The sequence below is a fragment of the Leucopleurus acutus genome, assembly GCF_964270905.1.
Source record: "Leucopleurus acutus genome assembly, chromosome: 18".
In the NCBI taxonomy this organism is placed as follows: domain Eukaryota; kingdom Metazoa; phylum Chordata; class Mammalia; order Artiodactyla; family Delphinidae; genus Leucopleurus; species Leucopleurus acutus.
The window spans coordinates 67537140-67551373 of record NC_139160.1 but is presented as its reverse complement, the minus strand read 5'-3'; the positions used below and the strand labels follow the sequence as shown (position 1 = coordinate 67551373).

The 14234-nt window shown below is 41.3% G+C and overlaps 1 protein-coding gene across 2 annotated transcripts in view; it reads left to right on the top strand.

The window, feature by feature from the left end:
* DOCK9 (dedicator of cytokinesis 9) overlaps nucleotides 1–14234 on the top strand; it is a 378599-nt gene that overhangs the window by 6038 nt on the left and 358327 nt on the right. For both annotated transcript variants that reach the window (XM_082859679.1, XM_082859678.1), the window contains exon 2: nucleotides 4727–4813. The gene's annotated coding sequence lies outside the window, so the exon portion shown is untranslated. The remainder of the gene's footprint in view (nucleotides 1–4726; nucleotides 4814–14234) is intronic.

Genomic DNA, 14234 nt, shown 5'->3' with positions numbered 1-14234 from the left:
TATTGAGTTGCTCCTGTGTTGGGTGCATAAATATTTACAATTGTTATATCTTCTTCTTGGATTGATCCCTTGATGATTATGTAGTGTCCTTCTTTGTCTCTTGTAATAGTCTTTATTTTAAAGTCTATTATGTCTGATATGAGAACTGCTACTCCAGCTTTCTTTTGATTTCCATTTGCATGGAATATCTTTTTCCATCCCCTCCTTTCAGTCTGTATGTGTCCCTAGGTCTGAAGTGGGTCTCTTGTAGACAGCATGTATATGGGCCTTGTTTTTGTATCCATTCAGCCAATCTATGTCTTTTGGTTAGAGCATTTAATCCATTTACATTGAAGGTAATTATCGATATGTATCTTCCTATTACCATTTTGTTAATTGTTTTGGGTTTCTTTTTGTAGGTCTTTTCCTTCTTTTGTGTTTCCTGCCTAGAGAAGTTCCTTTAGCATTTGTTGTAAAGCTGGTTTGGTGGTGCTGAATTCTCTTAACTTTTGCTTGTCTGTAAAGGTTTTAATTTCTCCATCAAATCTGAATGAGATCCTTGCTGGGTAGAGTAATCCTGGTTGTAGGTTTTTCCCTTTCATCACTTTAAATATGTCCTTCCACTCCCTTATGGCTTGCAGAGTTTCTGCTGAAAGATCAGCTGTTAACCTTATGGGGATTCCCTTGTATGTTACTTGTTGCTTTTCCCTTGCTGCTTTTAATATTTTTTCTTTGTATTTAATTTTTGAAAGTTTGATGAATATGTGTCTTGGTATGTTTCTCCTTGGATTCATCCTGTATGGGAATCTCTGTGCTTCCTGGACTTGACTGATTATTTCCTTTCCCATATTAGGGAAGTTTTCAACTGTAATCTGTTCAAATATTTTCTCAGTCCCTTTCTTTTTCCCTTCTTCTTCTGGGACCCCTGTAATTCGAATGTTGGTGTGTTTAATGTTGTCCCAGAAGTCTCTGAGAGTGTCCTCAATTCTTTTCCTTCTTTTTTCCTTATTCTGCTCCGTGGTAGTTATTTCCACTATTTTATCTTCCAGGTCACTTATCTGTTCTTCTGCCTCAGTTATTCTGCTATTGATTCCTTCTAGAGAATTTTAAATTTCATTTATTGTGTTGTTCATCATTGTTTGTTTGCTCTTTAGTTCTTCTAGGTCCTTGTTAAACGTTTCTTGTATTTTCTCCATTCTATTTCCAAGATTTTGGATCATCTTTACTATCATCACTCTGAATTCTTTTTCAGTTAGACTGCCTATTTCCTTCTCATTTGTTTGGTCTGGTGGGTTTTTACTTTGCTCCTTCATCTGCTGCATATTTCTCTGTCTTCTCATTTTGTTTAACTTACTGTGTTTGGGGTCTCCTTTTCGCAGGCTGCAGGTTCATAGTTCCCGTTGTTTTTGGTGTCTGCCCCCAGTGGGTGATGTTGGTTCAGTGGGTTGTGTAAGCTTCCTGGTAGAGGGGACTGGTGCCCGTGTTCTGGTGGATGAGGCTGGATCTTGTGTCCCTGGTGGGCAGGACCCCGTCCAGTGGTGTGTTTTGGGGTGTCTGTGACCTTAGTATGATTTTAGGCAACCTCTCTGCTAATGGGTGGGGTTGTGTTCCTGTCTTGCTAGTTGTTTGGCATGGGGCTTTCAGCACTGGAGTCTGCTGGCCATTGGGTGGAGCTGGGTCTTAGCACTGAGGTGAAAATCTCTCTCGCCAATTGATATTACGTGGGGCCGGGAGGCCTCTGGTGGACCAGTGTCCTGAACTCAGCTCACCTCAGAGGTGCAGGCCTGACGCCCAGCTGGAGCACCAAGACCCTGTCAGCCACACAGCTGGAAATACATTTGCTCTTGATTTTTGCATGTCCCTGGCCTGTGAACGTAAGAGACTTGTCTCCTGAAGCTGTTAAGACAAGTAGTTCTCTGCACCTGCCCACCAGAATCTTAAAAGTTTATATAGAGGCTCTAACTAGGTTTCAGTCATATATTCAGTGCTGATGGTGTCAACACTTTCTCAAAGGCTGCATCCTTGGGTATACTATTTTTAAATTAATTTCAAATATTTAAAGAGTTTACTCAGTTTCTTAGTTAATTTCTAATCCAGTAAATACCAGTAGATACAAACCCATGTTAACAAAAGCTCTTGCAGTTCTCAATTATTTTTAAGAGTGTTAAAGGGATCCCAAGACCAAAGTTTTGAGAACTGCTGAATTAGGAGATAAAGCACTCTGAAGTTTAAGAAAACAAATACAAACCCCTCACTTATTTATGTTCACTTCTTAAACATGCTTAATTAAATACATGATAACTCAATTTGGTATGCAGATCTTGCTTGAAAGTATTTTCAACACTCCATACCCTGAATATACATCTCCTTTGCATTCTGATGACCCGTGTGTGTTGACTGGTAGAAGGCTGTAAGTTTGCCTGAAAAGAAGCAAGTGTTGCCCTTGGACAGGAAGCATCGGTCTCATCTGGGATCTTGTTTGGACTAGAGAGTGCCAGGCCCTACCACAGACCTAGTAAAGCAGTGTTTAGAAGACTCCCAGCTGATCCTATACACACTGAAGTCTGAGAAGCAGTGATTCTCAACAGGGGCCGATTTTAGACTCCAGGGAACTCTTGCCAATATTGGGAAACAATTTTGGTGTGAGAATTGGGGGAGGAGACTGCTACTGGCATCTAGTGGGCAGAGGTCAGGGATGCTGCTCAACATCCTACAACACACAGGACAGCCTCCCACAGTAAAGAATTCTCCTGCCCAAAATGTCAGTAGTGCAGGTGGAGAAACCCTACAGTAACTAGTGTAATTCATCTAACCTTTATCACACAGTCCCAGATCTCTTCCTGTATATCACTTCTGTTGTCCATGCCTGTATTTCTACTTTGTGTCTTCTCTGGATCATATTTATGGAGACCTAATTCTGTCAATTACTAGGAATCATCACTTGCCTCGCTATGTCTTATTGATCTACTTTCTACATTGGGGTAATAGCGATACACTTGAGAGGGTAAGCCCCTTCCCGGGCAGGGAATGTGTTGTACAAATGTTGTATCCTACCCATTTTGAGTCTCTTGGTGTGAAGGTGTTGTCTTCCTTTAATAAAATAAAACACAGCTTCTCTAAGGTTTTAGCATCAGAAAGAAAATCTCCAGGTGAGCGCTGGGGGAAGGCTGCTGACCAAAATCCCTGATAAGCCCCTTTTCCTATATGTTTCACCCTGCCTTTGGCATAGTATTCCTTTCAAATAGCAGAGATAAACTGGACTTTTCCTAAAGATTACTAAGTAGCAGAGGGGGCCAAAAACAACAACAAAAATAAGAATCACGAACTTCCGAAGTAACAAGTTCTGAACAGATGACAGCTACCATGCCATAAGGTTATTAGGCCATAACCTACCCAACTTTCTGGCTTAGGATCCCCTTTCCAAATTCCCAGGGATTCTAGTCAGCTACTTTTTGGAGGAATCAGTAGATAATGACTAGGGTTGATGGTCAGTACTTGGATAAAGTAGGCTTCGTACTGCTTCAAATGCACTTCCAGCATATAATATCTATAAAATCAATATTTATGAGAAAGTAGGTGTGGAAGCTTTTTAAAGAGCAGTTGCGTCTTTTCAATAATACAGTAATATTCATAATACATGTTTAATGAGTAGGGAGCATTTGGAAAATACGTAAGCGTATTTTTGGCTGTCACAGTGAACTGGGAAATACTGCATGGGGTCCACTGATGCCAGACCAAACCTTTTTACAAAAAAACCAATTGTTTTCTTTCCTAACCAACTTTTGACTCTCCCAGCTCACGCTTCTTATGTAGGTAAAAGCTCGTTTGTATTTATTTGAGTCGAGAACCAATTCTAATTCACATGTAAACATGTATGCCTTGCAGAGTTTTAATTCACGGCGAATTTTCCAGGAATGTCCCTAATATTGTTTTGGTTGATATTTGAAAATCAGGAGCTGTTTACCAATTCAGAAAACCACACCACCTACAACAACTCCACTCGTTGCACTTGAGTCACCAGTATCAGTTTACGTTTATGGCATTCTTAGTGCTTCTATATTTTTCACAAAGATGTACAAATTTAGCCCTTATTTTAAAAATACTATATATAATTTAGATATTAAGAAAAGAGGTTGAGAGTACTCAGCTGAATATTTGAAAATATCATTGGCAACATAGTTTTTTTCTAATTCATCTAGATGAACCCATCAAGACCAAGTGAATATTTTGTAAAGAGAGACACAGAGTTGGCAAAGATACAAACTTCAGAGATTTAAGGAAAGTTTGGAAATCATAGTATTGTCCTTGAGATGTTTTTTTGATCCAATCTGAAGGATATGAGGTACCGTTTCTTATAGAATAGCACAAATGATACTGTGGAAATCCAAACAATGTAAGGGAAAATTAATTGTAACTGCTGTATAAGAAGTTATTTTTATGAGAGAAAGAAACTTAAATGTTTTCTTCTGTTAATTGAGCAATAATGTTGTATGTAGGAGAATCTATGAGAAATCCAGAAGTAGAAAATAGGCTCTGAAATGATCTACAGTCAAAAGAATATTGCAAGTGAATTGCAAGAAACCTCTATGATAATGAAGCTTTACTGACCACAAATGTTAAGGTTCATGGGAATAAAAACATTGGGCAGAAAATTTATTTCCATATGTATGGACATTGGATCCTAAGAGTTGTGAAAATTTGAAATTCTTTAAAAATGTTTCACAGGAAGACCTTTTTCCTTTTCCAGTGTCATTGGGCAGCAGACGGAGCTGCAGCTACAGTCCGCCAGCAAAGTAGGGTTGTAAACATCTCACAAGTAGCAACAGCCCCATTGGTAAGTCACTGCATTACTCGTTGACGACCTGACCTCACTCGCCAAAAGCTTAGTGAAAGGCCCACAAGTCAGTGAATGTTATCACTGCTACTAATAAAATTTAAATTAATGCCTTGAGTAAAAGATTCTTTTGTAAACTTTGCAATAACATTGAAAAGGAGTTTGACTATCTTATCCTACATATAGAAATAAGATGGTGATTCCAAAGAAAATTGTTTTAAAATATTTTATTTATTCTTTAATACTAACATGCATTTTTGTTTTCAATCAATAAAAATTAAATAGTGGCATCAAAATATTATGAAGAGATTTGACATATATTGCATGTGTATCAGAAATGTTAAATCAAGTCCTTAATCTGCAAGCGAGATTGATATTATTAAAGAGGAAGGAATTAACATGAGATTTTTCAACAAACTTACTTGACTTAAGAGAAGCTCTCTTGCCCAGAATTTTCCCAGTTCCTTTATCTATAGCAGATAAGACTAGGTCTAAGATACTGGTTTGGGATTCTATTGCTAATTTTGATGCTATTTTAAAATAATGAGTAGATCTAAAAGTCAGTATGGATCTACAATATCAGATTTGGTGATTAATCCACTTGAAAATGGTGAAAGGTATTAGCCAATGTTTGCAGAAAATGTGAATTGGGCTAGAACATGATTTGGGGACAAAAGAATTATTTAATTATGGAAAGATTTGGATTCAGCTAGGACTTCCGTTCATCCTCCTTTAACATGAGAGCTACATTATTTATTATAGTATTTCCAAAGGCATATTTAGGTGAAGAGTTTCACTAAACAATTCTGGCAAAAGCAACAAAATGTAAGAGAACATCTGAGATTTCTTTTAACGGAATTAGGACATCATTAAATTTCATCAATCAGATTTTTTAAAATATTTGAGATTATTACCCTCTGTTTTAGTTTGGGTCTCCCCAAAAGCAGACTCTGAGGCAAAGTTTCAAATTCAGTTTCAAGTTTCTCTGGCAGTGGTCCTAGAAAAGACCACTGGGAGAATGGGAAGGGAAGGATGGATGCTAATAGAGATGAATTATCAAAAAAATTAGCACTGTGGGCAACTGAGCCAGCGCTCCACAGTCATGGTGCCAGAGGGGGAGGCAGCTGGGGTATTTATCCACTGACTCCCATCAGTTACTAAGGGCTACCCCCAAGCGGTGCAATTCCCCAGCTCTTCCAGCCCCTGACGTGAGTGGGCAGAGGCTCTGGTGGCAGAGCCAGCGCTGCGGTTGGGAAGTATGCTCTCACGCAGTTGGGACTCATGACAGGGCACTGACACTACTGCACCGTCCTGCCTCTGGCTTTCTCGTTTGTGTAACACAATGGTAAGAAAGCTGTGCTGAGAAAATTACATATGGAAATCAGGGTGTGGGTTTTTTTTACCGAAGTGATGGGTTGATGTGCCTTTTTCCCTCCAGTCTTCAGTACCCACCTTAGAAGTCCACCGCATCATTTCTCTAGAGTTCTTTCCTTCCTTCCTTCTTTCCTTTTTTTCTTTCTTCCTTTTTCATCTCTGTGTTCTATCACATAGTAAAGGATGTGGTCTCCAGGGTCTGAGTTTTAGAGACAGAACTTATGCTGTAACATGTGGTGGGATTTCAAAACAGGAAATCAGTTTTCTATCAAACTTCATCACTACCCCTCAAAACATAGAGAAGTATGTTAGAGCAACTAATAAGGAGCCTGATTGTGAGACAGTCAAACTTCCTCGTCTTCTCCACCCTGACCATCTGCTCTTTCTTGGAGGCTAAGTGAAGGTTACTTCTCTTTCTCATGTCACATACAAACATGTCTGGTCTCTTGGTACCACACATGTACCTTCTCATCCTCCATTAGTTATTTTTCTGCTGTGCATTCATTTTTCTATACATCCTGTGTGTCATCACTGCTGATCTTCTTACTTCTCTTATATACAAACTAATATATTTACAGGTGAATGCAAGCATTTGTCTCCTAGTGTAGTCATGTCCCAACACCCACAGATCATAATATGTATTATTTTCTTATACATTTCTTTCCTTTGTTTCATCACATCAAAGTAAGGGTGTTGTATTGATTATTAAAATTATGTATAGCATATTTTTCTTGACTTTCATTTAGAATATTAAAGACAGAATTGTAGAATATTTGTTATAAAAGGGAGAGTTGGGTCTCCTAGGATTGAGAACCATTAGACTAGATGTATACAATTTATGCCATGCATACAGTTGACAAACTGGAATTGGATTCTGTATGGCCTAATGTGAATAAAGACAATGCAGTCTTAGGTCATCTTCAAAATTACATATCAGATATATAAGACATTTTCTTACGTCTTGTTTTTAGGTATATGACTTATAAATAGGAGACATAGAAGCTTTTAATTATCTTAATACAACCATACATATTCCATAACACTAACCATTGGTTAGAATATTTATAAGTTATAATCATATTGTTCACAGACAGGATTATCCTATTCCTTATCCATTTTTCTTCTCTGAGGGTAATTTTGATCAAGTGGATGGGCTCTTGCTCATAGTACAGTGCAGTAATAAAAGTGGAACGGATTCCTAGCTTTCCATTGCAAGGTTGTCAATACCACACCTTCACTTCCTAGCCCATCCATGTTGTTTGAACAAATTGAATACTCCTCATTCAAAGGGGATATTGGATATAATGCTATTAGTTTGTGTTCCCCAAAAAACCAACCTTGAGACAAGGATTTGGGTGCAAATCCCACCTCTCTACTTGAGAGGTGACCCTAGGAAGCATGATGAGGAACTAGGGAAGTGAGATAAGGAAGAGGGTAGTCAGTAATGAGTTGGTTACAACTGTGAGCACTTGGAACTAAGTCCTACTAGAGACCTAAGAGACCACAAAACATACCTCAAAACTGTCTCACCAACCACCAAGGAAGCTGGGCTATTTCACACCAACTCCCTTTCTCATTGGATGAGGTTTGCTCCTGGGGGTTATAAACCCTCCTGCACTTTCAGCCATGCTCCTGCATCCAGAGAAAGTGCTCAGGCAGAGACACACAGGTATTTTTATGACAATTGTCCACTGAAGCTCTAGGTGACCTTCAGCGTGGACAAAGAGGATATGGTTGGGACATCACCAGCATCTGCTAAAAGTGGAAAGAAGGAATTGAGGCCAAATGACCAATTCCCCTTATCCTCTTACCCCAGGCCCCAGGGCAGGACATTTTTATGGGGCTAGATGGATATGGCTGGGGATTGATGCCACGTAAGTGACTTCTCTTGGACCATGATGTAGCTGCCCTGGATCCTTGACAGGGTGCAAGCTGGATTTCAGGGCATCATCAAAACAGGACAGACAGGCCAAACTTCATAACCTCATCCCCTGCCTAGGATATGTCCTCTTATGAAACTGCCCAGCCACCTCCTGTCCATCACAGCAAGGCCAACGCCCAGGATCTACTTCCCCCAGGGTTGTAGCAAGAAGTGGGAGCTTATCTGTCTCTGGTTTACTCAGAAATGTGAGGGTCATTATTGGCTCAAATGTTTAATTTTGCTGTGCATCTCATGGCCAGGTCATGCCGAGCAGTAATAGCACATTGATTTGATGTGTTCAATATAATGTTCTAAAACAAGTCATATTCATTTAATCTTTTATTTCTTCTTTTCCCAAGCTGAGATAATCATAACAATTTTGTGTAGGAAACTCCTTATCACTCTTATTTCCATTATTAGTAATATTTACTATAGTAAATCCATAGAAATACAACAGAAATATGCATACATGGAAGAGTATCATTACCATAGCAGCTGGTTAAAAAAAAAAAAGAGAGAACATGTGGCAATATTTCCTAAATTTCAGGAAATGAGCTGGAGATACAAAATAAAGTACTAAAGACTGACGACCATCATATGACATTTAATTTTGCTTATTGACTTTAGCTTTTCTATTTTTATTATGTAAAACTAAACTCAGGACTCTCTTTTACCTGCATCTTCAGTTCTCTCCCTGTTGTGAGTTGAATTGTGTAGCCCCCCAAAACAGGTATGTTGAAGTCCTAACTCCCAGTACCTGAGAATGTGATCCTATTTGCACAAAGGGTAATTGCAGATTAGTTAAGATGATGTCATAATGCAGTAGGTGGGACCAAAGTCCAACATGACTGATGTCCTTATAAGAAAATGTCCCAGGCAGACACAGAAACAATGCCACGTGACCACCAAGGCAGAGATTGAAGTGCTGTATCTCCAAGCCAAGGAACACCAGGGATTTCTGGAAAAACACCAGAAAATGAAAAAAGCAGGGAAGGATTCTCCCGTATAGGTTTCAGGGGAAGCACAGCCTGCAGAACTGTGAGACAATAAATTTCTGTGTTTTTTTTTTTGTTTTTTTTTTTTGTGACACGCGGGCCTCTCACTGCTGTGGCCTCTCCCTGTTGCAGAGCACAGGTTCCGGACGTGCAGACCCAGCGGCCATGGCTCACGGGCCCAGCCGCTCCGCGGCATGTGGGATCTTCCCAGACCGGGGGCATGAACCCATGTCCCCTGCATCGGCAGGCGGACTCTCAACCACTGCGCCACCAGGGAAGCTCTAAATTTCTGTTGTTTTAGGCCACCTAGGTTGTGTGCTTTTTGTGGCAGTACTAGGCAACACTCTTCTCTTTAATTCATACATATACAGATATAGATATAGATTTTTTTTTTTGCCTGTGCTGCATAGCATATGGGATCTTAGTTCCCCGATCAGGGATCAAACCTGTACCCCCTGCTTTGGAAGCGTGGAGTCTTAACCACTGGACCGCCAGGGAAGTCCCCTAATTCATATTTTAAAATATCTTATTCCGTCTGGTATTCATCTGTTACCCCTTTCCTCTTTCTTCATTTCCACCTAGGTAAAAGATGAGATTTTACTTCTGCCCGCCAACCACAGGGCCACAGCTCACCATGCTCTTTCTAACAACCCCCTTGTCCCAAAGGTGACAATATGTTTGATCTCATATGCCATGTGTCTGATGATAAGACCATGAACCCAGAAAGGCACTGATAAAATCTTTCTGCTCATGATCACGATGCTCACAAAATCTAAAACTGCTTTAAGTTAAGGCTGTTGTTTTCTGGTCACTCCAGCATCAAGGAGAAACTACCAGTTACTCACTCTCCTGGCTTTAGCGCCTCTTCATCTGACACCCACCATTGCCACAGTCACGGCTCCCACCTTGACCTCCCTCTGCAGATGAACCTGTGGTCCTGTCACTAGGTCTAATTCTGATGTAGGGTAAGAGTAATTTAAAAGGTTCCAGTCCCCTGCTCTGTGAAGGTGGCTGGATTCCATGCCCTCAGCCTCCTTTGGCACCTTGGGCATCACATTCCTCTATCAAAGCCAGTAGACACTAAGTGCACTCATCGGGTAATTGCCTATCTCCTCCACTCAACTGCAAGCAGGGCCTGTCTTTCATCTTTGTTTCCCCAAGTCTTGGCCCAGTGATTGGCACACAGTAGGGCTTCAATATACATATTTATTGAATGGGGTGAATGAGCCACACTTGCTGCTTCCCCAGTTCTATATTTGGGTGGGCTCCAGCTTTTCCCGAGATCCAGTGTCTATCTCATGCCCCAGTGAATGAGTAGTGCATGCCCCGTGCTCCCAGACTTCTCACACTTACAGTTATACTTTGCTGACCCCGTCTGTGTCGGTGAATTTTATGTGTCAACTTGCTTAGGCCACAATACCCAGACATTTGGTCAAACACATCTGCAGTTGCTATGAAGGTACTTTTTAGGTGAGATCAGCATTTAAATCAGTAGACATTGAGTAAAGCAGATGACCCTTGCCATGGACTGAATGTTTCCATCCCTCTGCCAGATGTGTTGAAGCATTAATCCCCAACGTGATGGGGTTTGGAGATGGAGATTCTGAGAGGTAATTAGGTCATGAGGGTAGAGTTAGTGCCCTGTAAGAAGAGATATGAGAGAGATGATCTCTCTGTCTCTGTTATGTGAGGACACAGCAAGAAGGTGTCAGTTTCCCAAGAAGAGGGACCTCACCAGAAGCCAGATTGGCCCGCACCTTGATCTTGGACCTCTTAGCCTCCAGAACTGTGAGAAATACATTTCTGTTGTTTAAGCCACCCAATCTGTGGCATTTTTGTTATAGCAGCCCACATAGACTAAGACAACCCTCCATAATGGGGGCAAGGGGGGCTCATCCAATCAGTAAAAGGCCCTAAGAAAAAAGACTGACTTCCTCTAAAGAAGAGGGAATTCTGCCAGCAGATAGCCTTCAGACTCAAACTGCAGCAGCAACTCTTCTCAAGTCTCCAGACATAATCACGTAAGCCAATTCCTTATGATGAATCTCTCTCTTTGGTTAGACAGGTAGATAGATAGATAGACAGATAGATAGACAGATAGGTAGTTACTGATGGAGAGAAAGAGAAATGTATAGATGCAGAGATATAGTTATACATCCTACTGATTCCCTTTGTCTGGAGAACCCTGATAAGTACACCATCCCACCCACTTTCAAGGACCAGTGACCTTCCTGGGAATGCTGGGCTCATCAGCTCCCTTGCTGAGAGATGGTCCCTGTCTGCTTGGCTCTCTAAGTAGAGTATGCTTGTGCTATCCGCATGCTCTGTGGTCAGTGGACAGTCCCGACCCCTTGTGCTCTGACAGGCACCCCCGTTGCCAGCTGCACCTCTCCCCAGACTGTGTGTGCAGCCTGTCTGCCTAGACTTGCCCTCAACCTTTCACAGAGTCACTCAGACCCGGTTCTGGGATACCAGACTCCTGTATTCATCGTGGGGCTTTTCCTACTTTATGAGGCTTTAACATCCTGGGGCTTGGAAAGACTGCTCCTCTAAGGGCTACTGATTCCCAGAGATGGTGAATAACTTGCCTGGGAGCATGCCTTTCATATGCAAACCAACCAGGCAGAAGCCCTCACTCTCGGGCCCCTCCTGTATCTAACTCTCATACCCAAAAGCAATCTTCCCCTGCCCTGATTACCCCAGGGCCAGGTAATATACAACTAGAGATCACCCCTATTGCTCAGAGCCTGCCCAAAGTATTCAAACCATCCAATTCTAGACTTGCTCAAATTTGCCCACCCTTCTTCGCCTGTTCCTCCCAACAGAAACCGCAGTAAAGGCTCTAGACCATGCTCTCTCCCCGCTCCTTCTACCTCCTGACTGACCCCAGTACTTCCCGCTGTGGGCCTGAGTGGCGGGTCCCCCTCCTTGTGGGAATTGTAGTAATAAACTTTTCTTCAAAGGCAGCTGTCTCCGTGGCTGTCACCAGACCATACCTGATTAAAATAAATCCCAGGTAGGTTTCAAGATAACCCCACCTTCCCTCCCTCCCTTCCATACCTCCATTCCCCTTCCTCCACCGGGTATGGACAAAGGATTTCCAAAGTCATTGTAAGATAAATTATGTTCTAGGAGAGTCTCATAGAGTCTACTGGTAGAACTGCATAAACAAGGGCATTTAACATTCTCCTTTATATTGTTTCAATGATAATATATATGTTTAGAAACTGGTGTTGGTTAAAATGTTAAAGTGAGGTGATTGTTCTGATTTGGCAAGTATTTATGTCCTTATACCTGCTGGATTTATTTATAAGGAAATTATTCAGCAACAAGTGCCCTACCAATGGCCAAAAAGATATGAAAGAATAAAGACCTGCGTTTTCTGAACTAGCTGATAGCAGTCTGTCCTTGTGTGCAGGCCAAGGAGGTTTTACCTGTGCAAACATGCCAGTTGGACAGACTGGGACTCAGGTGGACCCTGCATGAGGGAGCCTGACTCCAGGGAGGAAGGGATGCCCACAGGAGTGGTGGGATCCTGACACTGACCTTGGTCTTGCCTACGAGCATATGTCCATCTGGCTGAGTGCCCTTTAATAAACCACTGCCTTTGTTTCCATCTCCGGGCTATTGTAAATAGAGCTGCAATGAACATTTTGGTACATGACTCTTTTTGAATTATGGTTTTCTCAGGGTATATGCCCAGTAGTGGGATTGCTGGGTCATATGGTAGTTCTATTTGTAGTTTTTTAAGGAACCTCCATACTGTTCTCCATAGTGGCTGTACCAATTCACATTCCCACCAGCAGTGCAAGAGTGTTCCCTTTTCTCCACATCCTCTCCAGCATTTATTGTTTCTAGATTTTTTTGTTGATGGCCATTCTGACTGGTGTGAGATGATATCTCATTGTAGTTTTGATTTGCATTTCTCTAATGATTAATGATGTTGAGCATCCTTTCATGTGTTTGTTGGCAGTCTGTATATCTTCTTTGGAGAAATGTCTATTTAGGTCTTCTGCCCATTTTTGGATTGGGTTGTTTTCCTTAGTCATTTTTGAAGTGAGTTTTTCCAACACCTTCAGCCTCCTCTTCTCCAGACTAAATATTTCTATAACTTTTTAACCCTTTGATCATTTTTATTCTTTTTTAAATTCCTCTCCAATATTCCATATTATTCTTACACCGTGGAGTTTAGATGGTATATGAGACTCTACATATAAAAGAGAGGCATAAAATATCATTGATCATGATATATTTCTGATGATAACTGACAAGGTCTAATCCCTTACTCCAGACTTCCTAAAGGAAAGGAAAAGAAGTTCTAATACAATCTGCCAGTCAACTCAAGAGCTGGGTGGATAAAGAAAATAGTTTACCTCAAGTTTTAACACAAAAGGTATCATTTAAAAAATTATTCCAAGCAAATTCACAGCAGAACAACTGCTCCCCCTGCCACCAACCAGTAGTTTATAGGAACTCCAGCTGACAATCCGTCATGCCAAATTTACAAAGTCCAGGGCTTTTAATCAACGATTCTATTTAAAGAAATGATCTGTATACTGTTACCATACACTGCATGTTCTTCATCATCTTAAAACGTGAACACAAATGTGTTATGTACTTAAAATATAAATAGGTAGTTATGTCCTCTAGCATCTTGATATACTGTAAGAGCTGAACAACTCTAGGTATCTGTTCAACTTTTGGGAGTTGAACAGGGTAGTACAGTGCGGTGGTCTAATGCTCAGAGCCGGGAGCCTGGCTTCAAATCCCAGCTGGACTCTCAACTAGTGTAGACCCCCAGGTAGGTCTGCTTGACTCTCCACACCTCATTTTCTCATCTGTAAACAGGGAATGGTGGTATAATAGTATCTGCCTCTAGGGGTCTTCTGGGCATTAAATAAGTTAATACATAAAAAAAAAAGAGGGCTTCCCTAGTGGTGCAGTGGTTAAGAATCTGCCTGCCAATGCAGGGGACACGGGTTCGAGCCCTGAGCCGGGAAGATCCCACATGCCGCGGAGCAACGAAGCCTGTGCACCACAACTACTGAGCCTGTGCTCTAGAGCCCGCGAGCCACAACTACTGAAGCCCACGCACCTAGAGCCCGTGCTCCGCAACAAGAGTAGACACCAC